We start from the raw sequence: 27,294 nt of genomic DNA on the forward strand, positions 1-27,294 counted from the left end.
TCCTGTAACAAAGAACTCACAAGATCAGGATTCCAAGGTGATGCGTTTTTCTCTGACTAAAAGCACAAACGAGTCAGATGCTGTAATTGCTGCTGGAGATAGTAGTTAGGTAGGCACGTCTGGCTTCGTGAACAGCTTCCTCCTCAATGCTTGCCCTGCAGTGATGGGGAAAGAGAGTCTCAGCTGCCTGCTTTGGCTCCCCCTGTATCCCAGCAGCTAATACAGTCCCTGGCAGGTAGGAAGCTCTAGGTAAATCGGTGTGGAAGGTCACTGGGCTTTTCTCAGGGTACTGGGACTGGGAAAAGTAATTCATGTTTATCGAGCACCCACCGTGCATCAGTACTAAACTAAGTGATGTGGGTACAAAAGTGCATTCAGGACAGCTACACCATTTTCAGGGCCCCATGCAGAATGAAAATGAGGGGCACCTACATTTTATTCAGAAACCGTAGTATTAAAAATTTCAAGACAGTGACAGCAGGGAATTGAACCAAGTGTGGAGTCCTTCTGATCATAGGGTCTTGTGAGACTGCACAGCTTACATGATCAGAAAGTTGGCCATGTGTGAAATATATATATTTCAATTTTATTTTTTTTAGAGATGGGGTTTTGCTATGTTGCCCAGATTGGTCTCAAACTCATGGCCTCAAGCAATCCTCCCTCCTTGGCCTCTCAAAATGCTGGTATTATAGACGTGAGCCACAGTGCCTGGCCTATTTTTGATTTTTATTATTACTATTATTTTTAGGGACTGGGTCTCACTCTGTCACCCAGGCTGGAGTGCAGTGACATGATCATAGCTCACTGCAGTCTCTAACTTCTGGGCTCAAGCGATCCTCCCACCTCAGCCTCCCAAGTAGCTGGGACTATAGGCATGCCTCACCACACTGGGCTATCCCTGGATGAATTAGAAAATTTCTGTCATCCCAGGGGTCTCAGTTCAGTGGACAAGACAGACAAAGACATACACAATGATAATTTGGTGTGATAACTATGTGTGTTTCAGGGGAGGAGAGCAAAGACATTTAGACCTCACACAGACATTATAATCATTTTTTTATCTAAAATATTTTTTCTCTATTACTTGTTTAACAGATTTATTGAAACATAATCTGCCTACCATACCATTCTATTCTTTCATTTAAAGTGTACCATTCAATTGTTTTTAGTCTATTCACAGAGTTGTGCAACCGGTACTACGATACATTTTAGAGCATTTTATCACTCCCAAAAGCAACCCCATACCCATTAGCAGTCACACCCATTTTCCTCCATTTCTCCCAGTCCCTGGAAACCACTAATCTACTTTCTGTCTCCATGGATTTGCCTGTTCTGGACATTTCGTATAAATGGAATGATACAATATGCTTTTATGACTGTCTTCTTTCGCTTAACACAATATTTTCAAGGTTCATCCATGTCGTAGCATCAGTATTCTATTTCTTTTTGTTGACAAATAATATTCCACTGCATGGATATACTGTATTTTGTGTGTCCATTCACCAGCTGATGAACATTTGAGTCTTTTCCACTTTTTGGCTATTAAAAATAATGCTGCAGCCAGGCACAATGGCTCATGCCTGTAATCCCAGCACTTTGGGAGGCTGAAACAGGAGGATTGCTTGAGTCCAAGAGTTTGAGACCAGCCAAGGCAACATAGTGAGACCCCATCTCTATAAAAAATAAAAAATTAGTTGGGCTTGGGGCCAGGTGCGGTGGCTTGCGCCTGTAATCCCAGCACTTTGGGAGGCCAAGGCGGGCAGATCACCTGGGGTTGGGGGTTCGAGACCAGCCTCACCAACATGGTAAAACCCCATCTCTACTAAAAATACAAATATTAGCCTGGTGTGGTGGTGCACACCTACAGTCCCAGCTACTCGGGAGGCTGAGGGAGGAGAATCGCTTGAACCTGGGAGGTGGAGGCTGCAGTGAGCCAAGATTGTGCCACTGCACTCCAGCCTGGGCGACAGAGTGAGACTCTGTCTCAAAAAAAAAAAAAAAAAATTTAGTTGGGCTCAGTGATGTCAGCCTGTATTCTCAGCTACTTGGGAGGCTGAGGTGGGAGGACTGCTTGAACCCAGGAGGTCAGTCAAGACTGCAGTAAGCCACAATTGCACCACTGCACTCCAGCCTGGATGACAGAGCAAGACATTGTCTCAAATAAATAATAATAATGCTGCTATGAATATCCATGTCAAGTTTTTGTGTGGGCATGTTTTTATTTCTTTTTCAGGTATATATCTAGGAGTGGAAGTGCTGGGTTATATGGTATGTTAGTCCGTTTGTATTGCTATAAAGGAATACCTGCGGCTGGGTAATTATAAAGAAAAAGGGTTTATTTTGGCTCATGGTCCTGCAGGCTGTACAGGAAGCATGGTGCTGAAGCTGGTGACGGCCTCAGGGAGCTTATGATCATGGCAGGGGTGAAGGAGGAGCAGGTACGTCACGCAGTGAAAGAAGGAGCAAGGGCTGGAGAGGTGCCACGGTCCCCCAAACAACCAGATCTTGAGTCAACTCATAGAGTGAGAACTTGCTCATTACTGTGAAAACAGGACCAAGCCATTCATGAAGGATCCGACCCCATGACCCAAACACCTCCAGTTAAGGAGGGCCTTCCAATCACCTCCCAACATTGGAGGTCACATTTCAACATGAGATTCAGAGAGGACAAAACATCCAAACCATACTATATGGTAACTCCATGTTATTGTATTTGTTTTTTTTTTTTTTTGAGACAGAGTCTCGCTCTGTCGCCCAGGCTGGAGTGCAGTGGTGTGATATCGGCTCACTGCAAGCTCTGCCTTCCGGGTTCACGCCATTCTCCTGCCTCAGCCTCCTGAGTAGCTGGGACTACAGGCGCCTGCCACCACGCCCAGCTAATTTTTTGTATTTTTTTTAAGTAGAGATGGGGTTTCACTGTGTTAGCCAGGATGGTCTCGATCTCCTGACCTCGTGATCCGCCCGCCTCGGCCTCCCAAAGTGCTGGGATTACAGGCCTGAGCCACCGAGCCTGACCTGTATTTTTTTTAATAAGAACTTCATTGAGATAGAATTCACATAAAATATACCCTCTTGAAATGTACAATTCAGTGGTTTTTAGTATATTTACAAAATTGTGCAACCATTATCATCTAATTCTAGATCATTTTCCTCACCCACCCCCCCAAAAAAAATCTGCACATGCCTGAGGCAGTCAACTCCCATTCCCCACTTTCCGCAGGACCTGGTAGTCACTCATCTATTTTCTGTCTCTATGGATTTGCCTATTCTAGACATTTCAGAGAAATGGACTCACAGAATATATGACCTTTTGGCCAGGCGTGGTGGCTCTCGCCTGTAATCCCAGCACTTTGGGAGGCCAAGGCCGGTGGATCACCTGAGGTCAGGAGTTCGAGACCAGCCTGGACAACATGGCAAAACCCTGTCTCTACTAAAAATACAAAAATTAGCAGGGAGTGGTGGCACATGCTTGTAGTCCCAGCTACTCAGGAGGCTGAGGCAGGAGAATCACTTCAACCCAGGAGGCGGAGGTTGCAGTGAGCCAAGATTGTGCCATTGTACTCCAGCCTGGGTGACAGTGTGAGACTCCGTCTCAAAAAATAATAATAACAATTAAAAAAATAATAATATGTGACCTTTTGTGTCTAGCTTCTTTCACTTAGCATAATATTTCCAAGATTCATCCATATTGGAGCATATATGTATATATATGTATGTATAATGTCCTTTTTATAGATGAGGAAATCAGGACTCTTGGAAGCTAAATGATTTACTGAAAGTCACACAAGTGGCCAGTGGCAGTATTAAGGTGACCAACCCATCCCAGTTCACCCAGGACTATCCCAATTTTAACACTGAAAGTCCCATGTCGTGGGAAACCCCTTAGTCCTGGGAAACCAAGACACCTGGTCACCCTAGTTGGGATTCAGTAAAAGGTGAAAGAGAACCAGTGTATTCCTAGTTAGGATTCAGAATTGGTGTGCCTGAAATGCACACCAGTTGTGAATCCTAACTAGGAATACTTGAAATGGCTTTGTGTGATTAAAAGGTGCAGTATTCTTCAGGTGAAACCAAACCAGCATATCCTAGAATAACAGAAAATTTGGACATTATCTCAATATCCCCTAAATCAATCCCTGTGCTTCTTTCATTTATTTATCTAAGTCTCCACTTTAGTATTTCCCAAATTGTCCTCTAACTCCTACTCGACTGTTTTTTCCCACAATTTATTTACTTATTATGTTTAGTGTATCTGTCTGTCTCTCCCCCCCGGAATATAAGCTTTACAGGACCAGAGATCTCTGTTTTGTTCATTCAAGTATCCTAATTGCCTAAAATCATGTCTGGCTTGTAGTAGGCCAGACTCAAATAGTCTTTACTGAATAATGCTTATGTGATACCTACAGCTTGTGTCAGAATGTCTAGCTAGTACATCTTAATATCTACCAGAAAAATAACAGTTACAATAAAATTCCAAGGCATAGTATGACGTTTCTATTTTTGGAAAGTTTTACACTTCCAAACAAGCTGGAATAATAGTTCAATAAACATCCTAAACCTTTTACATAGATTAACCAATCATTAACATTTCACCACATTTTCTGCTATATACACGTACATACACACAGCACACTTTTTTTTTTTTTTTTTTTAGACGGAGTCTCGCTCTGTCACCTGGGCTGGAGTACAGTGGCGCGATCTTGGCTCACTGCAACCTCTGCCTCCCAGGTTCAAGCGATTCTCCTGCCTCAGCCTCCCAAGTAGCTGGGATTACAGGATCCCGCCACCATGCCTGGCTAATTTTTTGTATTTTTAGTAGAGACGGGGTTTCACTATGTTGGCCAGGCTGGTCTCGAACGCCTGACCTCGTGATCCACCCGCCTTGGCCTCCCAAAGTGCTGGGATTACAGGCATGAGCCACCATGCCCGGCCAGCACACTTTTTTAAAGGTAGTATGCAGCTGTCATGACACCTCACCCCTAAATATCTCATTACAGATCTCCTAGGAAAAGGTCATTCTAGTATATAACCACAATAACACTCACTACAATCAGAATAAGAAAATTAACATCAATTCAAGAAGACAATTTAATATACTATCTCCAATGATCTTAAAAATGTCTTATCTAGCAGGCTTTCCCCCTCGCATCCAGGATCTACTCAAGGTTTACATATGGTATCTGGGTATCTCCTTGGTCTCTCCTAGTCTCAGAAAATCCCCACCTTTTGGTGTTTTCCATGACATTGAACTTTTTTCGAATCCAGGCCAGTTATCTTGCAGATTTTTTCCAGATTCTGAATTTCCTTGATTGTTCCCTTATGTTTATTTTCAGGTTAAACAATTCCAGCAGAATTCTATATATGGGTGTTGTGTATCTCTTAGTGCATTACAACAGGAGGCCAACCATTGTTTTACTATTAGTGATGCCAAGTTTGATTGCTTGGTTAAGAGGGTATTCACCAGATTTCTCCATGGTAAAGATACATTTTCCCTTTGAATTTACTAATTTTTTATTTTGAGGCAGAGTCTCACTCTATTGCCCAGGCTGGAGTGCTGAAGTGCAGTGGCACGATCTCAGCTTACTGCAACCTCCACCTCCCGGGTTCAAGCAATTCTCCTGCCTCAGCCTCCCAAGTAACTGGGATTACAGGCATGTGCCACCACAGCTGGCTAAGTTTTGTATTTTTAGTAGAGACAGGGTTTCACCATGTTAGCAAGGCTGGTCTCGAACTCCTGACCTCAGGTAATCCGCCCACCTCAGCCTTGCAAAGTGTTGGGATTACAGGTGTGAGCCACCGTGCCTGGCCTGAATTTATTAATTCATCTGTGGGGTGCAACTCTGGAACCATGTAATTATCCTATTCCCCAACATCCTTTCACTCAATGATTTTATCATTGATGATAGCCAGACTGAATCAAATTATTACATTGGCAGTTACAAACTCAAATTCTATCATTTGTCTACATTTATTAGCTGGCATGCTTCTGAATCACTGTGAATTCATAGGGCTTTTACATTTCATTTAACGTGTTATAATCCATTATTTTTTGATGTACAAAATACATCAAATTGTCCTAAATTTGGCAAGTGGAAGCTCTGATGTTTGAAAGATCTTTATAATCATCTAATGTATATGTCACAAAACATGATGAGTTTGGAGGACATAAAACTCTAAAATGTAGCCAGGCGTGGTGGCTCACACTTGTAATCTCAGCACTTTGGTAGGCTGAGGCGGGCGGATCACATGAGCTCAGGAGTTCAAGACCAGCCTGGGCAACATGGTGAAACCCCGTCTCTACTAAAAATACAAAAATTACCCTGGTATGGTGGCAGGCACCTGTAATCCCAGCTATTTGAGAGGCTGAGGAAGGAGAATCACTTGAACATGGGAGGTGGAGGTTGCAGTGAACCAAGATCACGCCACTGCACTCCAGCCTGGGCAATAGAGCAAGACTCTATCTCAAAAAAATTAAAAAACTCTAAAATGTAGACTATAGTCATATATATATATATATATATATATATATATATATATGTAATTTATTTTCATTTATTTATTTTTTTTTGAGACAGGGTCTTGCTCTGTCCCCCAGGCTGGAGTGCAGTGGCACCATCTTGGCTCACTGCAGCCTCCATCTCCCAGACTCAAGTGATCCTCCCACCTCAACCTCCCAAATAGCAGGGACTACAGGCACATGCCACCATCCCAGGCTAATTTTGTATTTTTTGTAGAGACAGGGTTTCACCATATTGCACAGGCTGGTCTTGAACTCCTGGGCTCAGGCAATCCTCTAGCCTTGACCTCCCAAAGTGCTGGGATTACAGGTGTGAGTCACCATGCCCGGCCCTATTTATACATTTTTAAACACATTTTGGATAGTGTGTTGGCATAAAATATTTGCTACCTAAAACAAGTTCAAAAAAATCTGTTGACAATCGCTTTGATTTTCTTAGAAGATGTATTACAGAACATTTTCTTTGAACTTGATGTTGATGTATTGTAATAAGACTTCTTCCTAAGAAACTCAATGGATTTTGATCTTTATATGTTATTTGAGTTTGTAACAAGATTTTAAATAACGTTAACTTCAACTTTTTAAAGTGGCACAGGAAGAGTTGGGGAGTTAATACAACTGCATTCATGCCAGATCGCTGTTGCGTTTTCATTTCCTGAGCAATGTTGATGGACTGTGAAAATAGGAGGAAACTCTAAATAGCCCCAAATAGAAAGGCTTAGGGTTAGGTTGCAGGTAATAGAAAGCCAGATAATAATGGTTTTACTCCATGGGGACTGTATTTTTTCTCATGTAATAAGAAACCCAAAGGTATTCCACTCAGGGCTAGTGGAGCTGCTCAATGATATCATTAAAGCTTCCTCTTTCTCTCCACTCCACCATCCTTAGTTTGTTGTTTTTGTCCTTGCGGTCACAAAAAGGTTGCTGAACCTCTAAGCTATTGCATCTGTGTTCTAGGTCGGAAGAAGAGGGAAGGGTCATGAGGCCAAATGGAAGCATCCCTATTAAGAAATTTTTGCTGGGCGTGGTGGCTCATGCTTGTAATCTTAGCACTTTGGGAGGCTGAGATGGGCGGATCACGAGGTCAGGAGATCAAGACCATCCTGGCTAACACGGTGAAACCCCGTCTCTACTAAAAAATACAAAAAATTAACCAGGCATGGTGGCGGGCGCCTGTTGTCCCAGCTACCTGGGAGGCTGAGGCAGGAGGATCGCTTGAACCCAGGAGGTGGAGGTTGCAGTCAGCCAAGATCCCACCATTGCGCTCCAGCCTGGGCGACAGAGCAAGACTCTGTCTCCACAATAAGTAAATAAATAAATAAATAAATAAATAAAATTATATACTGCTTCATTTGCTCTCTTTAGAACATATTTTTGAAAGTTCCAGGTAGGAAGTTCTAGGACTCTGGAAACAATCAAGTGTACTCAGCTTCATGTTGCCTCTTCACTACAGTTTCTTTTCTTTTCTCTTTTTTTTTTTTTTGAGACGGAGTCTCTGTCATCCAGGCTGAAGTGCAGTGGCACAATCTAGCTCACTGCAACCTCCATGTCTCAGGTTCAAGCAGTGCTCCTGCCTCAGCCTCCTGAGTAGCTGGGACTGCAGGTGCATGCCACCACGCCCAGCTTTTTTTTCTTTTTTTTCAGTAGAGACGGGGTTTCACCATGTTGACCAGGCTGGTCTCAAACTCCTGACCTTTGGTGATCCGCCCTCCTTGGCCTCCCAAAGTGCTGGGATTACAGGCATGAATCACCGTGCCTGGCCTCTTTTCTTTTTTTTTTTTCTTTTGAGACAGGGTCTTGCTCTGCCACCCAGGCTGGAGTGCAGTGGCACAATCTTGGCTCACTGCAACCTCTGCTGCCTAGACTCAAGCGACCCTCCCACCTGAGCCTCCTGAGTAGCTGGGACTACAGGTGAGAACCACACAACAGTTTCAAGTCCAACCAAAACACAGATGAATCGAACCACTCCACTGAAGTAACTGTTTCAGTCAAAAATATGACGTTTTTGGCCAGCCATGGTGGCCCACGCCTGTAAACCCACCGCTATGGCAGTCCGAGGCAGGAGGATCAATTGAGCCCAGAAGTTTGAGACCAGCCTGGGCAACACGGCGAAACCCTGTCTCTACAAAAAATACAAAATTAGCCAGACGTGGTGATGCATGCCTATAGTCCCAGCTACTTGGGAGCCTGAGGGGAGGATCGCTTGAGTCCAGGAGGTTGAGGCTGCAGTGAGCCATGATGGAGCCACTGCATTCCAGCCTGGGTGACGAGTGAGACCCTGTATCAAAAAAAAAAAAAAAAAAAAATCACCCAAAATATAACTTAAAAACCATAGCGATATTACTCTAATTCCTCGTCTTAGTAGGCAAAATATAAACATGTAACTATTTAAAAATAAAACTGTTGCATTAGGCTGCAAGCTCTCTTAAATCTTCTACATCTGAGACTGGCAAACTATGGCTTACAGGCCAAATTTGGACTGCTGCCTGTTGTCAATAAAGTTTTATTAGAAAGCAGCCATATCCATTAGTTTATGTATTGTCTAAGACTGCTTTGTGACTACAAAGGCAGATCTGAGTAGTTGTGATGGAGACTGAATGGACCTCAAAGCCTAAAATACTTACTATTTGGGCTGGGCATCATAGTTCATACCTGTAATCTCAGCACTTTTGGAGGCCAAGGCAGGTGGATCACCTGAGGTCAGGAGTTCAAGACCAGCCTGGCCAACATGGTGAAACCCCCCCGTCTCTACTAAAGAGACAAAAATTAGCTGGGCGTGGTGGCGGGCACCTGTAATCCCAGCTATTCAGGAGGCTGAGGCAGGAGAATCGCTTGAACCCGGAAGGTGGAGGTTGCAGTGAGCTGAGAACGTACCACTATACTCCAGCTGGGGAGACAGACTGGGACTCTGTCTCAAAAAACAAAGAAAAAAAGAAATAAAGTAAAATACTATCTGACACTTTTTATAGAAAAAGTTTTATTTATCTTTTTAAATTTTTATTTATTTTTATTTTATTTTATTTTATTTTTTTTTATTTTTTTGAGACAGTCTCACTCTGTTGCCCAGGCTGGAGTGCAGTAGCACAATCTCAGCTCACTGCAACCTCCGCCTCCCGAGTTCAAGCAGTTCTCCCTGCCTCAGCCACCCGAGTAGCTGGGATTACAGGGGCCCACCACCATGCCCAGCTAATCACCTGACCTCAGGTGACTCACCTGCCTTAGCCTCCCAAAGTGCTGGGATTACAGGCATGAGCCACGGCACCCAGACTATTTATTTATTTATTTATTTATTTTTAAGACAGGGTCTTGCTCTGTCATCCAGGCTAGAGTGCAATGGCACCATCATGGCTCACTGCAGCCTTGACCTCCTGGGCTCAAGTAGTCTTCCTGCCTCAGCCTCCCAAGTGGCTGGAACTACAGGCATGCACCACCACATCCAGCTAATTTTTAAAATTTTTTGTAAGATGAAGATGAAGAGATGAAGTCTTCCTGTGTTGCCCAGGCTCTTCTCGAACTCCTGGGCTCAAACAATCCTCCCGCCTCGGCCTCCTAAACTGCTGGGATTACAGGTGTGAGCCACGGCACCCAGCCTATTTATCTTTACTTTGCATATATTAGGTGCTCAATAAATGTCTCATGATTTATTGAAGGAATATATCGGAGCTTTCCAGTTGGACATGAAAAATTAACAAACTAGCTCTTTATATAAATTTCTAGGCACAATAGTCAATTTTAACAAATAGTAACACAAAGCATTTTGCAGTTCCCAATTTACCTGGTATTTGCTTGTTGCCTTGTCATTTGTTATTTAGAAGAAGACCACACACCTTGAAAAAATCATATTAGTGCTTTAGCATTCCAGATTGCAAAATGCTCTGTATTCATGTTTTCAAAGAGTTGGCCTTTGAGCTAAATATGTCTCATTGATGTTTTATTTGGCTCACAGAGTACTGTTGTTTGTTTTTAAGCAACATTAGCTGCCAGCATTTAAAAACAAGGTGACTTCACATAATAATCCAAGTTTCCAGCTTCTCCTGAAAATTTGAAAGATCTAGCAATGTGGGTACACGGTTTGGTTAGGCCCATAATCACCTGGGACTGGTTGCTTCTGCTTCCTTAGATGGAGTGAGTGCTCTCCTGTTTACCACAGTCCCCACCACTCCCAACAGCTTTACCTCTGGCTGCCTCCATCCAGGTACCATATCTGCGTGGCCTTTCTATAGACATTTGTATTTCGGATCCTTAATCTAGGGGAGTATCATTTGCTACAAAGGCCCCCGAACTGCAACAGTAGCTGAAAACCATACATTTGCTTCATTTTCCAGGCTTGAAAACAGATTTGTGCATCTAAAGACAAAACAGGAAAGAATGACAATGCTATTAAGATGATGACTTTCATTCCAGCTAAAAGGCAACTTCATCCTCCCGCCCCCTCTTTCCTTTTTCAAACAAGCCAGAGGACTTCACCCTCTTTCCTTTCCGCTGTTCAGCTCCTTCCACCCACTCCATCTCCTGGTGTTGTTTACCTCAAACCCTGGAGTGCTGTCTCTCCCCAGTTCCCTGCTTCCTTGCTGACCTTAAAAACAACCTTGGTCATTTTTGTTTTTAGAGTTTTACTGCTAATCGCTGCAGCGAAACAGGAAATAACAATACAGAGGAAATTATAAAGTTTAGAAGACCTTGTAGTTCTTAGTCATAGTCCCTGATTCCCTTAAAGCGGTGGCACCTGGAAGTGCATTATTTTTTTGTCTCTCCTGTTAGACCCTCATAGCCGGTGAATGGAGAACAGAAAAGAGTCTACCCTGCCTTGATAGAACAGGAACCACTAGGTGGCAGCACAGAGCGTGTCTTTTCAGGTCTTTCTACAACAGGCAGGCAGATGTGAGGCACCAAATTTTCTAAGAAGGGATAACTTAGTACCATATCAGGGCAAGCATTTGGGCTGAGACCAGTGAGAGAATACAAGTCAGCCAAGAAACTCCAGTCACATTGTGCTGTCAAGTAGCCAGCGGTGGAATTCTTGTCTCTTTGCCTTTCTCCCAAGTTGGCTGTTAGTTAACCTGTTAGGGCTGCTAGGAATCTTCCAGCCCAATACCTTCATTTTACAGATAAATAAACCAAGGCCCTGAGAGACTTGACTCTCTCTTTTTTTTTGAGACAGGGTTTTGCTCTGTCACCCAGGCTGGGGTGCAGTGGGGCAATCATAGCTCACTGCAGCCTTGAACTCCCAGGCCCAAGCACCTCAGCCTCCTAAGTAGCTGGGACTACAGGTATGCACCACCAGGCCCGGCTAATTTTTTACTCTTTTTGTAGAGATGGGCGGGGCGGTCTTGCCATGTTGCTCAGGCTGGTCTCAAACTGCTGGCCTCAAGCGATCTTCCCAGCTCAGCCTCTGAGGTGTTAGAATTACAGGTGTGAGCGATGGCATCTGGCCTTGACTTTCCTCTTGCTGGTGTCATGCTAGGAGTCCAGCCAAGTGTCTTTCTGGTTTCATTAGTGCCGGCTTATCTTTCTGGTCTGTCCCTCCCAGTTAAAAAGCATTTATTGGCTAGGATCATGCCTGTAATTCCAACACTTCGGGAGGCTGAGGTGGGAGGATCACTTGAGCCCAGGTGTTTGAGACAAGCCTGGGTAACATAGGGACACCCTGTCTCTATTTAAAAAGAAAATAGAAAAACGTTTATTGAAGTCTATTTAGTATGGTTAAAGACTAATTTTCCTAGCTTCAGAGGTGAAACTAAGAGAATTCTTTGCCTCTGATGAAGTGGGACTTTCCACAGGAAACAGAGACTTACCAGGCACAGGAAAATAAAAGCTTTATGTCTGCTTCCAGCTACCTAACCCACCTGGAGGAAAAGCGAAGGCCCCCTCGTCCAGAAGGGGGTGTTACAGCTGTCAGCACTCTATGCGGGCTAGACTGTTTTCCCTTCTTATGGGATCAGCTGGTATAATTGTGGCGCTTATCAAGAGAATCCTAGGATTGCAGGGCTAGGCCATGCATACCCAAAATAACTCACCAATCTTCTCAAATTACATTAGTAAAACTATTTGTATTCCTAGATTTAAACACAAATTCAAACAACTGCACTATAACAAAAGCATGTCCTCAGGCTTCAGTTAATTTAGGGGGCAGTCTAGTGATCAAAGAGGAAAAGCCTTATTGCTAGGTAGAATTTGTCTTTGTTTCTTCTCTCTGTTTTTCTTCCTTTTCTTTCCTTCCTTCCTTCACTTTCTTTCTTTCTTTCCTTTTTTTTTTTCTAAATGGAGTTTTGCTCTGTTGCCCAGGCTGGAGTGCAGTGGTGCAGTCACAGCTCACTGCAATCTCGAACTCCTGGGCTCAAGCAACCCTCCCACCTCAGCTTCTCAAAGGAGCTGAGACTACAGGCATGTATCACCATGCCTGGCTAGATTCTGCATTGCCAACCTAAGTGTGGCTATTGGTTGGAGGACCACACTTTTTTGAGTGGCAAGGCTTTTAACTCCCAGAGTAGTGCTTCAACATAAACAAGCAAGACTTTTGGTAGTATTCTAGGAAAATTCCCTTCTGAGGCCCAAGCCTTGAGTTAAAAGCCTTGCCACTCAAAAAAGTGTGGTCCTCCAACCAATAGCCACACTTAGGTTGGCAATGCAGAATCTAGCCAGGCATGGTGATACATGCCTGTAGTCTCAGCTCCTTTGAGAAGCTGAGGTGGGAGGGTTGCTTGAGCCCGGGAGTTCGAGATTGCAGTGAGCTGTGACTGCACCACTGCACTCCAGCCTGGGCAACAGAGCAAAACTCCATTTAGAAAAAAAAAAAGGAAAGAAAGAAAGAAAGTGAAGGAAGGAAGGAAAGAAAAGGAAGAAAGAGAGAGAAGAAACAAAGACAAAGAAATGCAGGATCTCAGGCCCAACTCATTCCTACTAAATCAGCTCTGCATTTTAGTAAGAAGCATTTAGCATTATTAAACATTTAACAGGTAACATTAATAAGCATATAACATGTAACAATAATAAGCATTTAATGTGCTTGTTAAAGTTTAAGAAGCACTGCTTTAGGATATCCAAGAGAAAAGGCCAAGAACAACAGCAACCAAACAAACCACACCCTTTCTCCTCCCAAATAGTCCCCACCTCAAGGAGCTTGTAGACTGGTTTAGGGATACAAACCACACATACAGAAAGTGGCATGAAAATGATCATTAAGAAAGATGTCATTAATGCCGTGTGGGCTCCCCTAGGACATGTAGGATACACACATTTGGAGAGGGTGCAAAAGAATGATTACAGTTAAGAGGCCGGGCGCGGTGACTCACACCTGTAATCCCAGCACTTTGAGAGGCGGAGGCAGGCAGATCACTTGAGGCCAGGAGTTTGAGACCAGCCTGATTAACATGGTGAAACCTCATCTCTACTAAAAATACAAAAATTAGCCAGGCGTGGTGGCGTGCACCTGTAATCTCAGCTACTCTGGAGGCTGAGGCAGGACAATTGCTTGAACCCAGGAGGCGAAGGTTGCCGTGAGCCCAGATCGGGCCAGTGCACTCCAGCCTAGATGACAGAGTGAGATTCTGTCTCAAAAAAGAAAAAAAAAAAGAATTATTACAGTTAAGAGGGGTCAGTCTGGGCAGTCTTCCTGCAGGTGGTGAGATTCTCCTTAGCTCTTGAATAAGGTGATAAGCATGTACTAATGGAGAAGGAAAGGACAGAGAAGGGCATTGCAAGTGGACAGATCAGGACAAATCTGGGAGGAGGCAAATTGTAAATTCTAGACAGTGGCCTACAAATACTTAATTCTTTTATGCATGTTCCCAGACTTTCACTAGATCCTTGCAGCTACACATGTCACACATTAACGTGGCTGCACACACATGTTATTTCGTCACGTTACATTTTAGTCAGTGGTTCTCATGGGACTTCTTCAGATGTGTTCACCCACATACAGACTTTTTTCTTTGGATTCGTACAGGCAGGTCTTCACCTCTTCCTCTCTTGTGTCTTCAGCTGTGTTTTCTAGCTCTTCTTTCTAATCCGGTGGAAGGAAATCTCTTACATGTGCATTCTCCTGAATTGCTAGAGCCTTTCTTAACAGTGGTGCAAATCTTCTCTGTAAAGCTCTTAATCAGATCTCATAAACGATTAGCCCAAATGTGTTTTCAGTTTCTAAAGTTAATCATCCTTGAGGGCCAGGAGTTAACATGAAAATGGGGAACTTGTGGTTGTTCCCCTGTCTTAACATCCAGATTTAGTTTGCAAAGCAAAAGTCATTCCACAGAAGATGAAATCAAGAGTCTCAGCGTGTATTTTCCAAATGAGGTGGTATGATTGTATCCTTCTCATCCTTGCACATATGTGGCAACCTAAAAAGTTGTCCCAGAGGTGAAATAGTGGGATGAAGTGAAAAGTGTCAGAGCAGCCCACTGGGCGCCTGAGGGAAAGCATACAAGGGGAGCTGACCCCACAGCTTCCTGAAGCAACACCAGGAAATGAGACTCCGGATCATTTTGGGAGACATAATACCCTTTACGTAGTTCTTTAGAAGAGTTCACGCAGGCTGGGCACGGTGGCTCATGCCCGTAATCCCAGCACCCTTGGAGGCTGAGGCAAGAGGATTGTATGAGCCCAGTTCAACACCAACCTGGACAACACGGGGGACCCTGTCTCTACAATTTTTGTTAATTAGCCGGTCATGTTGGCACACGGCTGTGGTCCTAATTACTCAGTAGGCTGAGGCAGGAGGATCGCTTGAGCCCAGAAGACTGAGGCTGCAGTAATGCAGTGAGCCAAGATCATGCTACTTGGGTGACAGAGCAAGCCCCTGTCTCAAAACAAAACAAAAGGAATAGTTCACCCATAAGCTGAGAGCCTCTTCCCTTGTCTGAGCCTTGCTGTGGGTTGCTGAAATCAGCATGGAGCACTGGGTCTGTTGGGGTGGTGTATGCTCATCGGCTTCAGGGCTGCAGATTCCTTTGCCCAGAAACGCCCTGGCAAGGACAGTGTTGACTGCCCAACAGCAGCCAAGTGTTCATCTCTGTCAGGGCCTATCGGCAAGCAGCTTGTCACCAGCTGCCCAGCACACCCGGAAAAAATGGCTCCTATGTTCACACAGATAATTTGGGTTGATAGGAATAGCATCAGGGGAAGACAATGGTGTCACCAAATCAATACTTGTGCTTCAGAAATTGAAGTCTTGGCTCTGGCCCTGAGTTTATATTCAGGAGGGCACGACTCCCGGACAGAGACTAACTGCAACGGACATTTTGCTCCCAACAACAGGAAATTCTCTTTTCTTCGTAAGGAGTCAACTAGAGACTTGATATATTAAAGAAAATCCATTGAGGCTCATGACCATAATCCCAGCACTTTGGGAGGCCAAGGTGGGTGGATCGCTTGAGCTCAGGACTTTGAGACCAGCTTGGGCAACATGGTGAAACCCTGTCTCTGCTTAAAACAAACAAACAAACAAACAACAACAAAAAAAAAAAATAGAGAGAGAGAGAGAGACAGAGAGAGAGAGAAAATCCATTGAGAGCATCCCTTAACTGTGAATTTATGTTTGTTTTGGCATCTCTCTAGAAAATAATATTGGTAAGCTAGAAGAGGGGACCTGCATGCTGGCATAAATGAAGCTTTCTACACTCATGTTTGTAGCAGCATTATTCACAAGAGCCAAAAGGTGGGAGCCAATCAAGTGTCCATTGATGGATTAATGGTAAACAAAATATGGTAGATACATACAGCAAAATATTCAACTTCAAAAGGAAGGAAATGTCAACATATGCTACAACATGGATGAAACTTGACAACCTTATGCTAAGTGAAATAAGACAGTCACAGAAAAGCAAGTACAGTATGATTCCACTTCAATGCACTACCTAGAGTAGTCAAGTTCATAGAGACAAAAAATAGAATCGTGGGCCGGGTGCGGTGGCTCACACCTGTAACCCCAGCACTTTGGGAGGCTGAGGTGGGCAGATCACGAGGTCAGGAGATCGAGACCATCCTGGCTAACATGGTGAAACCCCGTCTCTACTAAAAATACAAAAAAATTAGCTGGGCGTGGTGGCGAACGCCTATAGTCCCAGCTACTTGGGAGGCTGAGGCAGGAGAATGGCGTGAACCCAGGAGGCGGAGCTTGCAGCGAGCCGAGATCACGCCACTGCACTCCAGTTTGGGTGACAGAGTGAGACTCTCTCTCAAAAAAAAAAAAAAAAAAAAAATTGTAGAATGGTTGTTGCCAGGGGCTGGAAGTAGGGGGTGATGGGGAGTTATTGTTTAACGAGTACAGAGTTTCCGTTTGGGAAGATGAAAACACTAGAGGTGATGTAGTGATGAATGCACAACAGCGTGAATGTCTTTAATGCCACTGAACTGCACGCTTAAAAATGGTTAAAATGGTAAATTTATGTTATGCACATTTTGCCACAATAGGAAAAAAAAAAGAATGAATCTTTTACTCATCAGCCAGAGAGCAAGTCCTGTATTTAAATGGATCACAACATCGTGGGCTCTGTGGAGATTTCTTAGAAATGTTCAGTAGAGTAGAAAGGGTTTAGCCCCTGATTGAGTTTGCTTTTGGACATAAATTAGTAATCATAGAGGCTGACAAACTGATTACTCATCAATCAGTCATGCAAAACAAAACACAGATTGCAACACAGTGCCCTAAGTTTTACCAACTAGGCAGTTTTCCTATCTTGTAGATCAGGACTTTTCAGACTTGAATGTGCATGGGAATCACCCAGGCATCTTGTTTAAAATGCAGATTTGGATTCAGTATGTTTGGGGTGGAGCTTCAGATTTCTGTCTGTACAGCCAGTTCCCAGGGGATGCTGATTCTACTGGTCCAGGGACCCAGTTTCAAGTAGCAAGAGTGTAGACCTCTCTGTAATTAAGATTCCTTTCTTTGCTCATTTGGCAAGAAAAAAAAGGTTCCTGTCCACACCTTGGAGGTAACAGCCTCCTCATTAAAATCGAACACAGGCATCTCCAGATTTAGATGGAAGAAAAGTCTGTGGGAGATAGGAATTATTCCTGGGATCCTCTCATTTTTCTACTTACTGCCATCAAAAGTCTGGTTTCAGGGATCAACTCCATCTTTTTCTACACCCACCCATGGACATACTGTAAATAAATCCCTTGCACTTATTCTCTTTGGGTGTAGACCAGATCAGCTGCAATTTCAGAAAGAAAGAAAGAAAGAGAGAGAGGGAGAGAGAGAGAGGGAGGGAGGGAGGGGAGGAAGGATCAGCTACAATTTCAGAAAGAAAGGAAGAAATAAAAAGAAAGAAAGGGAGAGAGAGAGAAAAAGAAAAAGGAAGGAAGGAAGGAAGGAAAAGAGAGAGAGAGAATGGGAAATAAGAAAAATATGAGAAGCAAACGACTTCCTTTGAAGTCCTCTAACATAATCATTCAGCATCTCCTCATTGCTTTTAGGCTCAAGCTCCGAATCCTTAGAAGGGCTTCCGGGGTCTGATGAGGTCCCCACCCACCCAGCTCATCTCTCACTCTTCCCCTCCTTGTACTCTGTGTTCAGCCATATTGAATTCTTTTTTTTTTTTTTTTTTACAGTTGCTGTCTCCTTGATCTGGAAGCTTGCCCCTCCTTGTAACACCTGGCAGGCATTGTCTCTTCTGGAAAGACTTTACACCACTGCCCTCTTTTGCTGCCCTTTGAGTTGGGTTGTCTTTCTCTGTCTTCATTTGCCCACTGTGCTTACCTCTGGCACAGCACTTCTCAGTATATTTCCATTGTATTCCCCTGTCTATGTCCCCCCTGAACTGTGAGCTCCTTGAGGGATGGAAAGATGTCAAGAGGCTGACAAAACTCAGTGTCTCGAACATATGAGGTGCTCAACGTTGAAAGAACGGACAAATGAAAAAGAACTGTAACATTGTATGACATTTGAAGAAGACATTGCTGGCCAGGCGCAGTGGCTCACGCCTGTAATCCCAGCACTTTGGGAAACCGAGGCAGGTGGATCACTTGAGGTCAGGAGTTCGAGACTAGCCTGGCCAACATAGCAAAAACCCGTGTCTATTAAAAATACAAAAAATTATTGCTTGAACCTGGGAGGCAGAGGTTGCAGTGAGCCAAGGTCACTGCACTCCAGTCTGGGCAACAGAATGGAAGGAATAAGAAAGAGGAGGAGGAGGAGGAAGGAGAGGAAGAAAGAGGAGAGGGGAAAGGAGGAGGGAGAGGGGGAGGGGGAGGGGGAGGGGGAGAAAGAGGAGGAAGAAATTGCTTAGTTCCTAAAACACCATGATGTTGCCCTCAGAATGACTTTTGTAAAGGCCAAACACATTGACACCAATTTCTGTGTTCCAGCAACTGCAACTGAACTCCTCTGTTCTGATAAATTATATTGCCCCAGCTTCCTCATTTTATATTGCGGACCATGTATCTTCTCTGGAAGACCAAATACGAAGAAATACACAAGGTGGTAGTAATAATTTTTAATGGAATTTGAGGAAAGCTAGAATCTCTTTAATATCGTACTGTTTTTGGCTGGATGCGGTGGCTCACGCCTGTAATCCCAGCACTTTGGGAGGCCGAGGCAGGTGGATCACAAGGTCAGAGTTCAAGACCAGCCTGGCCAAGATGGTGAAATCCCGTCTCTACTAAAAGTACAAAAATTACAGCACGCCTGTAATCCCAGCTACTTGGGAGGCTGAGGCAGGAGAATCGCTTGAACCTGGGGGGCAGAGGTTGCAGTGAGCCAAGATCGCGCCACTGCACTCCAGCCTGGGTGACAGAGCGAGACTCCATCTTGAAAAAAAAAATTTAAAAAAAAAAATGTATATATATATATATATATAGAGAGAGAGAGAGTACTGTTTTTATTGTTAATTTGACCCTTAAATGACACTTTAAAATTGCAATGTTTCCAGATTTGAGGTCTCTGGGTATCTAGCAGTTACTAGCAGTCTCCAAATTGGTACATCTATATGTCTATCTATAGATCGTGACACAGATACTGCCTGCTTTATACAAAGTACTGTGCCAGGAGTTCCTACTGTCACAGGCTTTGCTCTTTAATGGGGAAATGTCACAAATGCTACACTAGAATTCTCAGCAGCTCTGACCTACTTGACTGCCTCCTGCTCTTGTCTCCTATGCCTTCTAAGATGTTGGTCTCTGCCAGTTCTCCTGGCTGTTTTCTGGACACCTCTTTTTACTTTCCTTTTCTGGCTCCTCTTTGATCAATCCATTTATGTTAGTGCTCTGTAGGGTCTGTGCTGGTGTCTCTTATCTTCTCACTTTCCAGCTGTACTTGGTGGGTGTGTGCCCTTTATATCCATAGCCTCGGCACCTATTTATTCCCAGCTGAATCACTAGCCTCCAGCTCTCCCATTAACTCTAGGCAGAGATTTCCAACTGCCAGTAGGGCTTGTCCACTTGAATGTCATGCAGGCATCTTAAACACAGCATGTCATTATCCTGTCTTTATCTTTCCTCCTGTTCTTCTATTCCCTACTGCGGTTAATGGCACCTTTGTTTCCTCAGCTGCATGGACTAGTGACTTCTAAGTCATTCTTTTATTTATTTATTTATATTTATTTATTTGAGACAGGGTCTCACTCTGCCACCCAGGCTAGAGTGCAGTGGCTTGATCATCATGCACTTCAGCATCAACCTCCTGGGCTCAGGTGATCCTCCCACCTCAGCCTCCCGTGTAGCTGGGACTCCAGGCACGTGCCACTAAGCCTGACTAATTTTTTGCATTTTTTTTTTTTTTTTTTTTTTTTGTAGAAATGAGGTTTCAGCCATGTTTCCCAGGTTGGTCTCAAACTCCTGGGCTCAAAGGACCCACCCACCACAGCCTCCCAAAGTGTTGGGATTATAGGCGTGAGCCACCACACCCAGCCCCAAGTCATTCTTAATGCCTTCTTTCCCTACATAATCTTCCTTCCAACCAATAACCAAGCCTTGTTGATTTAATCTCTCAGTTCTTCCTTGAACCCATTCTGTTTCCTCTTTTTCAATCATCAAGATGTTATCACTTCTGACTCAGATTAGTGAAATAGCCTCCCTGTTGATTTCTTGGCCTCCAGTCCTTCCCCACTACTACTCTTCCTTCAGACCGCTGCCAGAACATCTTTCTAAAGCCCAAACTTGATCTTGTCAATCATTTACTTAAAATTCTTCAACAAATCCTTTTGTCTATACAGTTCAAAGCCCATAGCAAGATCTATGAAGCTCTGTGTGACTTACCTTTTAGCCCACTTATGTTTTCAGCCTCCTCTGCTGACACTCTCCCTACATACCCAAAGATCCCCACATACCAAACCACTCAGCATTTCCTCACACACCATTCTGGCTCCTCGTTCAGGGGCTTTCCAGCTACTTTGGAAATCCAGCCTAGGAAACTCCTGTTATTGTCAAGATCCACTCAAATATCACTTCCTTTGTGAAGACTTCACCTCCAAGCACTCAGGGCATATTTCTATTATAGCACCTCTCATGTTAGATCATAATTTTTTTTTTCTTTTAGAGACAAGGTCTTGCTCTGTCAAGCTAGAACGCAGTGGCACAATCATAGTGTACCGCAACTTCCAACTCCTGGCCTCAAGTAATCCTCCCACCTAAGTACCGGAATTACATGTGGAAGGCACTGTGCTCAGGCTATAATTCTGTTTTTCATGCCTCCTTCCCTCCTACACTGAGCTACAGAAACCATGTCTCGCTCTACTTTGTATCCTGGCCCTTGGCACAATATTTAGCATATATCAAGCCTTGCATCAATGTTCAATGAGTAACCAAATAACTGAATGAATAAATAACCGACTGTGACACAAGTTAGAATGAGAGCAGTAGGCAAGGTACAAATAAACTGCTGCTGTAGGGCGTTCAGAGGACTGGGTCACATTTCTTTGAGCAACCGAAAAAGATTTTGTATAATTGATTGCCATCTCTCCACTTAGCCCTATACATTTGTTTATGACTTAACACAAAGTTGGTTCATTCCATCCCAGATATAGCCCACTTCTCCAGCCTCCACCCAAATACTGAAACTAGTTTTCTCTTTTCTGTCTCCTGTGTAATAGTAGATCTTTAATTCATTTTAGCTTTGCATATAATTTTTATAATAATTTACCTATTTATAAAGGGAGGTCCCTTCTTTATTCTAAAAAGGATTTAAGTGCCTGCCTCATAAACTGATTGTGTGTTTTTATTATAGCTTCTTGTATAGAAGATACCTAAAAAATGTTTGCTGAATGAAGAAATAAAGGATTGCTCAGGCACCACCGGCACTTTAAGTTGTTCAGCAAGTACTCTTGCCTCTTAAGAACTGGCCAAGGGCCAGGCGTGGTGGTTCATGCCTGTAATCCCAGCATTTCGGGACGCCGAGGCGGGCAGATCACGAAGTCAGGAGTTCGAGACCAGCGTGGCCAACATGGTGAAACCCCATCTCCACTAAAAATACAAAAACTTAGCCGGGCGTGGTGGCCTGCGCCTGTAATCCCAGCTATTCGGGAGGCTGAGGCACAAGAATTACTTGAACCCACGAGGAGGAGCTTGCAGTAAGCCGAGATCGCGCCATTGCACTCCAGCCTGGGCAACAGGGCAAGACTCTGTCCCGAAAAAAAAAAAAAAAAAAAAAAAGAACTGGCCGAGGTCTTAGCTGGAGCACTCTCTCTACCCTGCATGTTTGACTGCATTTCTGTCTATTTTCAATCCGTTTTGGTTATATGTTTTTTCACACAGGTCTATTCAACTTAGAACACCGAAGGCCTGTGTATCTTCACGGCTCACAGCTCATGTTGTGTTGACTCGCCCCACTGTGGTTAATGTTTAGCCCCTAAACCACCAGCTGAATGTCCTTAAATCTGAAAGAATAATGAACACACACCAAAAGATAGCTTAGGTTTTTTGGTGACTTGTGCCACGTACTTTGCGAATATCATCTCAGTCATCCTTTCATCATCTCTCTCAGGCACATACTCTCCTCTGTGGTGACTCACGCCTGTAATCCCAGCCCTTTGGGAGGCCGAGGCAGGCAGATCACTTGAGGCAAGGAGTTCGAGACCAGCCTGGCCAACACGGTGAAACCCCATCTCTACTAAAAATACAAAAATTAGCCGGCTATGGTGGCATGCGCCTGTAATCCCAGCTGCTCGGGAGGCTGAGGCAGGAGAATCATTTGAACCCAGGAGGCAGAGGTTGCAGTGAGCCTAGACTGCAACACTGCGCTTCAGCCTGGGTGACAGAGTGAGACCCCATCTCAAATAAATAAATAAATAAATTAATTAATTAATTAATAAGAGAAACGCTATCACACAGCAGAATAGCAGAATACAGTCCAAGGGTAACTACTGAAGGGCCAGATCAAGGAGCAAAGTCTATCATGTATCAACCTTTACAGTGTCCCCAAGGGTCAGCTGTGTATAGGGGCCCACACATGTGTATGGGGTCCACACATGTGTATAGGGGTCCATACGTATTTGGAATCCAAATACATCTCTGGATCCCCAGGCCTGTGTTTGACTTGCCAGGTAGTAATGAGATGTCTCCATTTTCTGCAGGCTGAATGATTCCCTCAGAGCAGAAGTATAAGCATATTTATTGTTTTTCCTTCTATCATAAACAGTTATCAGTTGTGGCCCTTTCTCCCTTCCAAATAGGTGCCCAAATTTCTGGAAGTGGAAAAGGCCCAACTTTCCCGTATCAGGGGGTGGGCCCCACTGGGCGTGAGCCAATCAGTGGTCTTCTGTCCTGTGAGCTCCCGATTTATGTGCTGGTCTATAACCTGAGATGGCCTTCTCAGGATGGACCTCCAGGGATTGCTGGAACTTGGACTCTAGTCAGCCTGGTAAATGGTATGTCTTAGATCTGCTGCAGCTGTCGTGGAAAGCTTGAAGCTGCCAGGAGAGAGGGGTTCCAACATGTGGTGGCTAAAGAATGAATCCAACTCAAAGGAAGCAGAGCCAAGAAATGGATCCATGCTGTTTGAATCTTGGATCAAATTATGCCTGGATCTCCAGTGAGACAATTCCTGTATTACTCAAGCCTATTTGAGATTGTTTTCTTTCACTTGAAACATTAAACTTTTAAATTGATACATCCTAGTTAAATTATAAACTGTGTGACAGCAGAGACTGTGTCTCTCTCTTTTTTTTCTTTTTTTGTTTTGAAACAGAGTTTCACTACCGTCACCCAGGCTGGAGTGCAATGGTGTGATCTTGGCTTACTGCAACCTCCGCCTCCTGGGTTCAAGTGATTCTTGTGCCTCGCCCTCCCAAGTAGCTGGGACCACAGGTGTCTGCCACCACGCCTGGCTAATTTTTTGTATTTTTGGTAGAGATGGGGTTTCACCATGTTGGCTAGGCTGGTCTCAAACTCCTGACCTCAAGTGACCAACCAACTTGGCCTCCCAAAATGCTGGGATTACAGGCGTGAGCCACCGCGCCCGGCCCAAGACTGTTTCTCTTGATCACTTATGTGTCCCCTGGCACGTGGTAAGGATTAAATAAATAACTTTTGAATGGATGCATTTTAGCTGCAAGGAACACCCATAAACTCTCTTTTACTCAGCTGACAGCTAAGGAATCTGGTGTTATATAAGAAAGTGATGATGTAGATCTAGAAGTTGGACTTTACCCCAACACTGGGATTTTTCTAATCACAGGAAATCTTTCAGTAAATATGTTGGGGTCTTTGAGGAGGCCCCAAAATAGCAGTCTGCTCCCTTCTCTGTGAATTTTGAATTGAATCAGAACATAGCCGCAAGCTAGATGAGGACCAAAAATAACCTTTTCTACTGATAAAGCTGATATTAGAGAACGTGGCTTATATCATCAGACAATCGAGCTTCCCGATACTCAACTTCAGAATTAGGCAGACTTGGCGGCTCGATGACAGGCAGCTGAGCTGGAATGGGCCTACTCTTCCCACCCCGCGGGAGCGAAGCTTGCTCCCAAGAAGAAAAGAAGAGAGGATGATATAAGGCACAGTTCCTCCTTCCAAACTCACCAGTCATATTAAACCACTCCTCCTTCTCAGGGAAGAGGGGGCGGGTGGAGAGAAGCCAGGAGTGTTTGGACTCCTTTCAGAAGAAAGAAAACATCAGGAGTGGAAAGACCCAGTCTCCCTCACACACACACGTGTGATTTGGTCAGGTCATTGATTCTACTTTGTTTTCAATCAAAATGGGTGATATTTCCAAGTGGTGGGATACGTTTGCTGTCTAAAATATAGAATAGCTCACATAGAATAGCTCCATAGAATAACTCACACATCACAACATCAAGCTCCCCAAGGAGTTAGAGATCTTCATTTAAAATTATGCAAAATTCAAAAGAAGAAACAAGAATTCACGACGAAATTACACAATCAGGGGCACTAGGTGGCAATAAGCCTTTTGCTCTCTCACCATGCCCATCAAAGGCATTTCAAGAGCACTGAAAGCTCACACACTTCCCACGCCGACTGTCAGTTTCTTTCTGGATGATCTCAGAGCCACACAGAGCATTCTTAGTCACTGGGAGAACAGAACCAAAGCTTAACTCCTTGGTGGCACCAGGGGAAATGGCACTTCAAGTTGGATTCCAGGAAATCCAGGGAAACACTTGACATAGGAAGTCTGCGACCACATTTCCAGTTTCCCCAGTGTCAAAGCTAGGGCCATGAGCATTGTTCAAAATACTCAGGCCTGCATTGTGTCTGTCTGCCACATGCTTTTGGTTTTACTCACCAGGGCACTTTTTCCTGTTTCTGTTTTTTGGAATTTTTTGGTTTTGCTTTTTAAGGTAAACATGTACCATCTAGGCTTCAAGAAACTTCCTTGAATAACCATCGTTTGTCGATTTGAAGTTTGGTGCACAAACTACCAGCTGAATTGGACAATCATAACCCCCAAAATGAGCCAAAAGTACATTTAAAATTCAACATGGATTTTCCTAAAACTGGTATTGGCTGTTTAATGTGACTGAGCCCAGTGAGAAACAGGATGCCCTGAACTCAGCAGGGATCCCCCCTGTTCTTGCTGCCAAGACAAAGTTTTGCTCTAATCTTTTTTTTTTTTTTTTTTTTTGAGACAGAGTCTTGCTCTGTTGCCCAGGCTGGAGTGCAGTGGCGCGATCTCGGCTCACTGCAACCTCCGCCTCCCGAGTTCATGCCATTCTCCTGCCTCAGCCTCCCAAGCAGCTGGGACTACAGGCGCCCACCACCACGCCTAGCTAATTTTTTGTATTTTTAGTAGAGATGGGGTTTCACTGTGTTAGCCAGGATGGTCTCGATCTCCTGACCTCGTGATCCACCCGCCTCGGCCTCCCAAAGTCCTAGGATTACAGCGTGAGCCACCGTGTCCGGTCTGCTCTAATCTTAAGTAGCTTGCTGGTGGACTATTTGCTGGAGGTCACTAAGTAGACTTTGCTGGCAGTCTTGGGAGAGAACCTAGGCTGACAAAGGAAACCTCGAACACAGCAAGATTGAGACAACATGTTCCCATCCTCTCTTCTCAAATGTAAAGCTATTTTCTCATCTATTACCTGCCCCTATTTTTACCATGAGAAGCTCTCCAATGCCACTTTAGCTATCAATAATTGGCAGTGAGTTTTGCAATTAACAGCTGCCCAGAATCAATTCCGAGGATGCGCAACTGAAACCACTTTTAAAAAGGCAGAGTTGGGGATTACTCAGCTGCCTACCTGACCTCCAATCCTTTTTCTTACCCCATACAAACCACTTGCTGGAAGAATCTGAAACTTGAACCACGTACCTAAATGCCCAGTTCTGGGTATGGGGTAGATATTTGAGAAATACTTCGACTGATTGATGTGTGCCTGGGGGAAGGGTACGGGCAGCTCCACAAGGAGTTGTGTAATTCATAGTGAAGAGTGGCTCTCCTGCTGACTCAAAACTCCTTTCTTATTTCAGGCCAAAGACTCCAGGGACAGATTTGGGTAAGAAACCTGGCCTCAGGGAAAAGCAAATGAAGCCTATTCATTCCCCAGAAGAGAAGCAATAGAGAATTGCTTACCGTGATGGGCGCATCTCAGCTTTGCTAGTTCATCTTCCTCATGACCTGCACCAGCAAGGGGACTTCTATGAGGCTGAACTTCCCACTCACCGGTGCCTGTTAGAGACATGACCCAAGGCTTTGGGGGCTTTCTCGCAGCTACAGCTTAAATGGGGGCAAGGAGGGAGCCAGTCCTTTCACCATGACCTCTAAATGACTCCAGTGCTGAAGGCTGTGGGGCCTTCAATCACTCGAAAATTAGGAGACATATATTTTTAGAGACATGCTGTCAACTGGGCAGCCTTAAGTGGATGTTTTCTCTGTCTTTCCTCCGATCTAGTGGGTTTGCAAGAAACCCTCCCAGGGCAGCAGCCTTAGAGGAAGTGCCTGCTAATGCAAGGAGGGCAAGGGGGACAGCAAGCTGGAGCCTGGAGCTGCTCATGCGCTTGGAACCCTCAGCGGGCGCAGGCGGGGATTTACCAACCTGCCTTTTTTCCCTCATCATTCCGCAGGAAGCTTCTTTAAATGAGCCTCAGCCCAGCAGCTCTCATGGGGCCTGGTGTTTATAGTGGAGACTGAGATAAAAGAACCGTGGAGATGCCAGCCCTGGATACCGACCCCACGGTCCAGGAATCATCAACTGGGCCCGAGGGCAAATTGTGTTCTGTTTTCTCTGTGCAAAATGCCAGAATGCTCCTGCCTCGAAGAGGTTGACTCTGTTGTCAGCTGTGGGAAAAAACAGCCAGAGTTGCTATTTACACCCTGAACTGCAAGCTGGGTAAAAATAGCGCTAGCAGCTTGGTCCAGCTTCAAACCCCACTGCAGAGAGATTATTTTTGGA

General features: G+C 44.4%; 1 long non-coding RNA gene across 1 annotated transcript; it reads right to left on the reverse strand.

Moving 5' to 3' along the window:
- Positions 1-27,211, reverse strand: LOC129017425 (uncharacterized). The gene is made up of 3 exons (XR_008495070.2): positions 26,938-27,211; positions 26,475-26,570; positions 1-155 (listed from the first exon to the last, which is right to left on the reverse strand). It is a non-coding gene; the product is annotated as an uncharacterized LOC129017425 (long non-coding RNA).
- Positions 27,212-27,294: the final 83 nt, after the last annotated feature.

Source organism: Pongo pygmaeus, chromosome 19 (genome assembly GCF_028885625.2).
Source record: "Pongo pygmaeus isolate AG05252 chromosome 19, NHGRI_mPonPyg2-v2.0_pri, whole genome shotgun sequence".
NCBI classification, from domain to species: Eukaryota; Metazoa; Chordata; class Mammalia; order Primates; family Hominidae; genus Pongo; species Pongo pygmaeus.